The sequence below is a fragment of the Chenopodium album genome, chromosome 18 (genome assembly GCF_948465745.1).
Source record: "Chenopodium album chromosome 18, dcCheAlbu1.1, whole genome shotgun sequence".
Taxonomy (NCBI): domain Eukaryota; kingdom Viridiplantae; phylum Streptophyta; class Magnoliopsida; order Caryophyllales; family Amaranthaceae; genus Chenopodium; species Chenopodium album.
The window spans coordinates 34,160,234-34,168,464 of record NC_137851.1 but is presented as its reverse complement, the minus strand read 5'-3'; the positions used below and the strand labels follow the sequence as shown (position 1 = coordinate 34,168,464).

The following is an 8,231-nucleotide window of genomic DNA, read 5'->3' as shown; positions in this document are numbered from 1 at the left end:
AGGATCTTTTGAGATATCAACTTTTTCTGTGTCTTCAATTACTGGTGTTTTGTTTTCAAGTGTTTCCATTACTTTAATTATTTCTTTGTCACTTTCACTGTTAGTTAAGCAATGCTCGTCATCTTGGGTGAGAGAATGACACGAGGAGTAAGCAAATGAAGACATATTATTGAACTCGGAAATCATTACATCAAATAAAGAAACGTCCGTTGGGACTTGACTACTGACTATCCTAGGAGAAGGTTTTGAACTAGAAGGGATAGAAGGAGACGCAACTACAGAAGGTTTAGAAGACTCGACTACAGAAGACTTGAATTCAGACTCAGACTCAAACACAGACGATTCAAACTCATCAAACATTGGTCCTTGTCCTGTTGTTATGGAGATCTTTCTTCCACTTGGTGTAGTCACCTTCACAGTCTTTCGCCATCCTCGGACTAATCCTTTTGCCGGAGTAATGATCTTCGTGGGATCAAAGTTTTAACTTTATAACACTGTTTGGATAAGCGCGGAGTTGTCATCAACACGCGCTCATTCTTTACGTAGCCAAAAAGGAGTCCCATAACATTAAAGTCAAAGCATGGGGGTGCTTTCTCCTTATGAATGGGAGTTAGGATCTCATCTAAGAAGTTGCAATCCAAAAAGATTTCGAACCCTAGTTGTCTCACCCCATCTTTGACAAAGGGCTCAGGAAACTTGTAGCATGGATAATCTTCCCACTCTTTTATGAATTTTCTATTTAAAGTGAGAGGGTAATGATCCATTGGGATTGCTTTCTTTTGGGGTACGAGTATTTCTCCGCTCATTGAACTTTTCCCGGGCTTGTTTATAGTCTTTCGGAGTCAGTTCGAAACCAAGTCAAAAAGTATCTAATTTGGGAAGGCCAAGCAATCCCATTTGCTTCGCTACTCCTTTCTTCTTTCCTAGAGTCATTCCAAGAAAGTGTCCTTGTTTTCTAAGAATGCCATTGACTATCATGTTCAAATGGAGGTCGTAGCAAAGAGGGGCCTTCTCTTCTTCCTCGATGAAAGAGACCTCTTCGGCATTGAATCCCTACAAGTCTTCATTATTCTCATCATGTTCCACATTTATGAGTGGTTTATCAATTGTTTTGATCCTCATAGGGGAACCATCGATTGTGACAGAAACTCCTCCAACTATAGCCTTGACTTATTGATGAAGGGATGAAAGGACGACCTTAAGGTCGTGAAGCCAAGGGTGTCCTAACAATAGGTTGAATAAGGCTTTAATATGTACCACTTGAAAAGTGGTAGCATGCTCAATAACTCCATAAAATATAGCCTTGACTTGTTGAATGATAGGAATGTTAGCATCTTCATCCATCTCAAGAACCACAAAATCCACCGGAATAACAAATTTCCCAACCCTCAAAGGGACATCCTCTACCTTACCCTTAGGAAACGTAATTGACCTATAGGCCAATTGCAAAGTGATGTTAGTAGGTAAAAGTTCCCCTAGCTCAAGTCTTTCGTACACCGAATATATCATAAGGCTAACTCTAGCTCCTAGGTCACACAAGGCATTCTCGATTTGCATTTTGTAAATGGCACAAGGGATGGAAAAGTTTTCGGGATCTTTTAGCTTAGTTGGCATCTTGTTCATTATGATTGCACTAAAATTCTCGATCAAGTGCACCGTCTCTACACCATCACAAGTCCTTCTACCGCTCAAAATGTCTTTGAGGAATTTTGCGTAGTTGGGCATTTGGGTGACAACTTCGATAAATGGTAGAGAAAGGTGAAGTTGCTTGAGCATGGCAATAAATCTTCCAAATTGTTCAGCTAACTTGTGTCTCATGAATTTTGTGGATAAGGAAGCTTGGGTTTCACAATTTCTTTCTCCACTCTCACCTCACTAGGCTTCTCAATCTCAACTTCACACAAAGATGTACCATCTCTCTCATCTTCTACAAAACCTCTTTTATGGCCTCCTTTGTCTCACTCTTTCTAGGCAAACTCTCCTAACGAACCTTACCACTCCTTTTAACAATAGAATTGACCGGTCTCTTGGGATCTAGGCCTTGGGAAGGTAAAGAAGAAGGACTAGCTTGGTCTTTCAAAGCATTAGCAAGTTGAGAAATTTGGTTTTCAAGCATCTTATTATGAGTCATCATTTCATTAAATTTCTTGTCACTTACGGGCATGTAAGTGTTCAACAACTTTTTTTGGTTTTCAATGATTTCTTCTAAATTGGTCTTATAAGAAGAAGAAGAGGATTGAACATAGGAATTATCATTTTGGGTCTTTGGAGCAAATCCGGGTAGGGGACCTCTTTGAGAGTTATTTTGAAAATTTCCCCTATTTTGATTGTTCCAATTACCTCTACCTTGATTATGGCTACCATAACCTTGGTTATGATTACCATAATTTTGGTTTTGATTTTGGCTAATATAACCTTGGTTGTTATAGTTACCTCGGAAATTTTGGTTCCCATGGTTCCTATTACCACTACCTTGGTTGCAGTTGTTAAAATTGCCATGTTTGTTGTAATTCCTATTCCATTTACCTCTTTGATTCTCAAACCTAGAATCATTATTGTTTGACACATAGTTCACATGCTCATTCACATTTCCATCTTGATCATCACAAACATCCATACATGCATGAGGGCAATTAGAAACATCATGATCATATGATCCACAATCATCACAAAACAAGCATACACTAGGCATGTTATTAGAAGAGGGAAGGGGTTGATAATTAGAAGACATACCTCTCCCCTTAGATTGGGAGGGAAGACTTGAAACTTGGTAGGTAGCACTTTCCAACTTTGCCTTGATAGCGAACATCTCCTTCCCTAAGTTTGTCATTTGTGAGGATAGATTGTTGATTGCATTTAGATGATCAACCGAGTACAACAAAGAGCTACTCTTGCTAGTTGACTCTCTTTCTCCATATTGCCAATCTCTATAATACCTCACTACGTCTTAAATTATGTCTACCACTTCCTCTTCCGTTTTGTTCATGATAGGACCTCTGGCTCCTCCATCTAAACATAATTTTCCTTGAGGACTAAGGCCTCCATAGAATATTTGAATAATTTGGTAAGTAGGAATTCCCTGGTGAGGACATTCTCTTTGATACTCTTTGTATCCCTCCCATGCTTCATAGAGACTCTCACTAGGCTTTTGCTTGAAACCTTGAATCAAAGCTCTAACCTCCGCCGTTTTCTTTTGTGGATAAAAATGGGATAGAAACTCCTTGGTCACTTCGTCCCATGTCCTTAGAGAATTCGGCTTGACCTCCTTGTCTAGCCATTCCAAGGCATGCCCTATGAGGGAAAAGGGAAAGACCTTGAGGCAGATAAATTCTTAGGAAATTCCATTCACCTTGATAGTATTGCAATATTTTTCAAACTCCTTTAGATGATTTAGTGGGCTTTCATGTTTGGCCCCACTAAATTGTCGCCTCTCTATCAAAGTGATCATTGTCGGTCTTATTTCATAGTCATTCGTTGGTGTTGTAGGTGGAGCAATCCCACTCTCAAATCTATATGCACCGGGAATCCCCAATTCTTTCAACGCCACCCTTGGATTTTCTCCCATTCTTGCTTGTTCCTCTTGTTGTGGTTCTTCTTCCTTGAAGTGCTAGGGCTCAAAGATCGTCTAGCAACCCTTAATCTTGCAATAGTTCTCTCAATTTCCGGATCGAATGGCACTAGTGAACGGCCACGTGCTCTATGCATTCAATCTCAAAAGAAATAATTAGTAGCACGGCTACAAGTGTAGCCTAAAAGAAAATCCTTTTGTATTTTCAATTAAGGATGAAATTGACTCAACAACTATAACAAAGCACCAATATCACTCCCCGGAAACGGCGCCATTTTTGACGCAAGGAAAATGTAGGTCGTTTTCTACCCTTTCCTAGAGCCAAAAAAAAATTTATAAGCACTCGACCAAGCTAATACGAGTATATGGTAAGTCAAGGGTCGAACCCAAAGGAATGAGTAGGTGCAAGCTATAGCCTAGGTCAAGCTATTTTGAAGATTGTAGAAAGATATGGTTGGTAGCTAAGGTATCGAGAAAGCTAGATAAATCGAAAAATTCAATATACTAAACACTAGGGATATAGGTTCCACATGCAAGCTCAATGATTATGCTAATTTATGGGTCACTCAATCAGTTCAAACATTACAAAGGACAAACAATAGTTGCAACCAAATGAATCCAAAAGCTATCTGCTATAAGCCAAGATAGGGTTCACTATGAATGGCTAACTAGGAAAATCACAATCAAATTCAATAAATTAAAGCAATTCTCAAATCAAGAGTTCATGTCATTGAAATTTGCAATGCAATCTAGATTAATCTTATAGATTGATCACTCCTAGTCTAATTAATCACATGCACAACTATGTCAACCAATTTAATTGCAACTATTCAATCAATCAAGGATCTTCAACTAGCAAAAATCATCAATCAAACATGCTTCCCCTTCTCCCTAGCAACTAATCTACTCACTAATCATGTTGAAATTGAGAAACAAAACAAATTCAATCACAATCATATTCATTTCAAGTTTAATCAAGAAGAAATTCAATCACTCAACAAATTTCTAAAGCAAAGATTAAAGTTCAAATCAAACATTCAAGAATTAAAGGAAATTGCAATAAGAGTAAATTCAAAGGAAAGATATCTCACAAACTTTCATTAAATTGGAGAAGAAATTCCAAGATCAAGTTGAAATCAAAGATCAAATTCAAGTACAATATAGTAATCTTAAGCTTCTCTCTCTACTTTCTCTCTCTACTAAATCTGGAAAATAAGTGTCAAGTACAAAATAAGTTGTCACCCCTAAAAAAGGAAAAGTCTAAGGGTATAAATAGAAAATTGAGCGAAGGGGAACGGGGCGCCTGGTGCGTGCGCACCACCAGGCCGCGCGCGCGCACCACCTATGCCACGTGCGCGTACCCCCGCTTGGTGCTCGTGGCCTTGCCTCGTTCTCTTGCTCGATCGATCTCCGCGCTCCCGAGCATCCCTATCATTGGTGCACTCGAGGCGATGCTTGTGAGAAGGACATCTCCTTTATCTTCCAAGCATTTGAACACTTCGAGCCAAAGCATTGCTTCCAAGGTTCTTGTGCTTGCGGAGCTAGCTTGAATTGCATGTTTGGATTCCCGAACTTAGCTCCATCAACTTCCTTGAATTTTCTCGAGCTTCCTCCTTAATAATTAAACCTCGGGAAACTCAACACACCTACAAAACAAGTCAAAGAAATGAAGAAGCGAGAAAAGATAATCGAGAAATGAATAAAATAGAAAGAAAACCATCAAAAGCACACATTTCTCTAAACTTACGCACAAACATGCAAAATAAGCATTATTATGCAAAACCACGACATAAAAGACTAAAAACGAGCATAAAAATACAAAGAAAACCTAAACTAAGAGTGCCATAAATGACACTCATCAGTAAGGCTAGGGGTCAAGGCGGGGTAAAAATTTGAAAAATTTGGTGATATTTCCTAAGTGAAGTAAAAGAGGGGTCAACTCTCAAAAACAAACTCAAGAAGTCACCAAACATTAAACAAAAATACCAATAATGACATCTCCCCCAAAGCTTTGTCAACACCAAAACATAATATATACAAAAACGAAGGAACGCTTCCCCCCCCCCCAAGCTTGAACGAAGCATTGTCCTCAATGCTTGAAATATGGAAGAAAACGAAACGAACTAAAATATTTTTGTTGTTTTTGTTTCTTTTCCAAATTTTTATGGATTTTTTTTTATTTTTATTTTTTAAAAAATGGTGTCCTTGCCTTTTGGAACTATGGACGGCTTTTTCTTGAATGCAATTGCTTTATTAAACACAATATATACAATTTACTTTCTTACTTGGTCCAAAAGAGCATATTGCTTTCTCATTTTCATTCAAACCATCACAACACAAAACAAACTCTCAAACCAAAATGCTTCACAATAATAAATGGTTAGGGAAACAAAAGGTCATTAGGCTTGTAATGTGGCTCATAATCAAGAAAGGGAATAGCTCAAAGGGGTAGCACGATAGGCAAATGCAAAATAAAAACAAAATATGTAACAAAACAAAAAGATGATAAAGAAAATGAACAATGCCCTTGTCCTCCCCTAGAGTGGCTCGGTCACGATCTTGGGAGCTAGAGGTCAAAACAAGGATTAAGACATGCATAGCTAAGGATCCTTAATTGACGCCCAACAAGGTGATGAAGGCTAGAACAAATGAAGCTCACAAGGGATATAAAGCAATTACCAACTAATGGGCTTCAAATCCACTATAGAGAGCAACTCCATCTTACCACATTCTCGTGAACTATGGCTTCATGGAACCCAAAAGTTCTTAAACTGGCTACCTTATCATATAGTATCCTAGAGTCAACCAATGACACTCTCAAACCGTGCACACATTTGCCACTTAGGAAGAAAAACATTCAAGAATACAAGTCCCAAAATAGAATGTCTAAAACAAGAACAAATAAAATACATTTTTCCAAAATTACCTTGAAAGTAAACAAAAATCTTTTTGGATTTTTCGAAATATAAAAAAATACATGGAAATGCATATACACAAGTTCATGGCATATATGAATCAACATCCCACCAAACATGATAGAATACCCTCCCCCAAGTTTGAATGAGACAACATGCTCAAACATAAATCACAGAATCCATAGGAGGGGAAAAGAAAGAAATCAATCCAACAAACCAACACATGTCCAACAAATCACCAACCATTAGAGGAAGAGCAAGGAAAGATATTACCTGATATAGGTGGGTGTAAATACCCGCAAATGACCCAATTTAACCTTTTGAAGCCAATTTCCTCTTAAATTGAATCTTGGTTTCCATATGCTAGCAAAAATAGGCGTCAAACTTCCTTGATTCTTGATCCAAACCATTGCATAAGAGTATATCAAGTTATGTACCTAGCAAAAGGCACATAAACATTTCCATGAGAGAAAATCTATACTAAAAAGAAAAGAAAATGAAAGCAATAAAACACGGGTTACTTCTCGAGAAAGGCTTGTTTAACGTCCAAGTGAGACCGCTCTAGTAAATAATATTGCAACGCACGCAAGAGCTTGTCAAATGCACTATTAATCATTTTATAAGATAACAAGTAAGAAAATGACGAAATAAGAACGTGCAACAAGATTATTGCACGTAAGTGAGGAGGAAGATGCCAAAAGAAAGAAGAAAAATCAAAAGAAAAATTAAGAAAGTAAGAAGAAAAAGACGTAAAAGGAAAAACCTCCTCAAAATGTTTTTGGGTGGCATAATCACCCATTTCCTCAATAATGGGAGGATGAGAAGGAAGAAGCTCCAAAGAGGAGAGGGTCCTCAATAGGCTCTTTGACAAAAGAAGGGAGGAATATAGGATAGTAAGGGATGTGATCAAATTTCCTTGAAAAAGGGACATGAGGAATGGGAGGAGAAACAATGGTCTCAAAAAGCTTCACATCACCAATGAGGGAATGAAAATCAATCATAGAATCCTCAAAATAACACTCATGAATCAAATCTCCCTCAAACAAAAACTCTCCAAGAGAATCAACCTCATCATCCTCTTTATCACACCGATGCACAACAACTCCCTCAATAAACTCAAAGCCTAGATTCTCTAAACTATGCATGAAAGGATAAAGGTTTCTCTCAAAATCATCCTTTTCCCATGAAGCATTGCCAATGAACTCTCAAAAGGCTATAATGCTTCGTTACACCTTCAATGAACATACTAGTCATATCCTCAAATGAGTCCAAAGACTCATGGATAGAAGGGTCACAAACATGCAAGGTAGACTCATCAAGATGGGGAAGGGGGTTGGAATCCTCAAAATTGACATTCTCTTCATTCTCAACTCCTCCACCATCACTCAAGGGACTCCTAATCTCTCTTGTTAGCTCAAACTCATCATCATCATCCTCATGAAATCCCTCATTTAAAATTGAAGATGGCTCACTCACATCCTCACCAAGGGTAGCTCTCAAGGGGGGTGAATAAGGGGAAGGATGACACTCAAACTCAAAAGGGGAATGAAAAGGATCAAAATCCTCAAAAATCCTCTCATCACAAGAAAATCTTCCCTCACCTTTACACCCTTTTCCCATATCATCCTAAAAAACATTCTCACACTCCAAATGATGTGCCTCACATCCATTTACATCAACCCTAGCACTCATCACTTGGGCAAGTCTCACTTCTCTCAATTTTTGTTCCCCTTGAAGCTCTTGGACTT

The 8,231-nt window shown here is 38.3% G+C and overlaps 1 non-coding gene across 1 annotated transcript; it reads left to right on the top strand.

The window, feature by feature from the left end:
• The first annotated feature begins 3,074 nt into the window (after positions 1-3,074).
• Positions 3,075-3,181, top strand: LOC145593248 (small nucleolar RNA R71). Its single transcript, XR_014102619.1, has one exon. It is a non-coding gene; the product is annotated as a small nucleolar RNA R71 (small nucleolar RNA).
• The last annotated feature ends 5,050 nt before the right edge of the window (positions 3,182-8,231 follow it).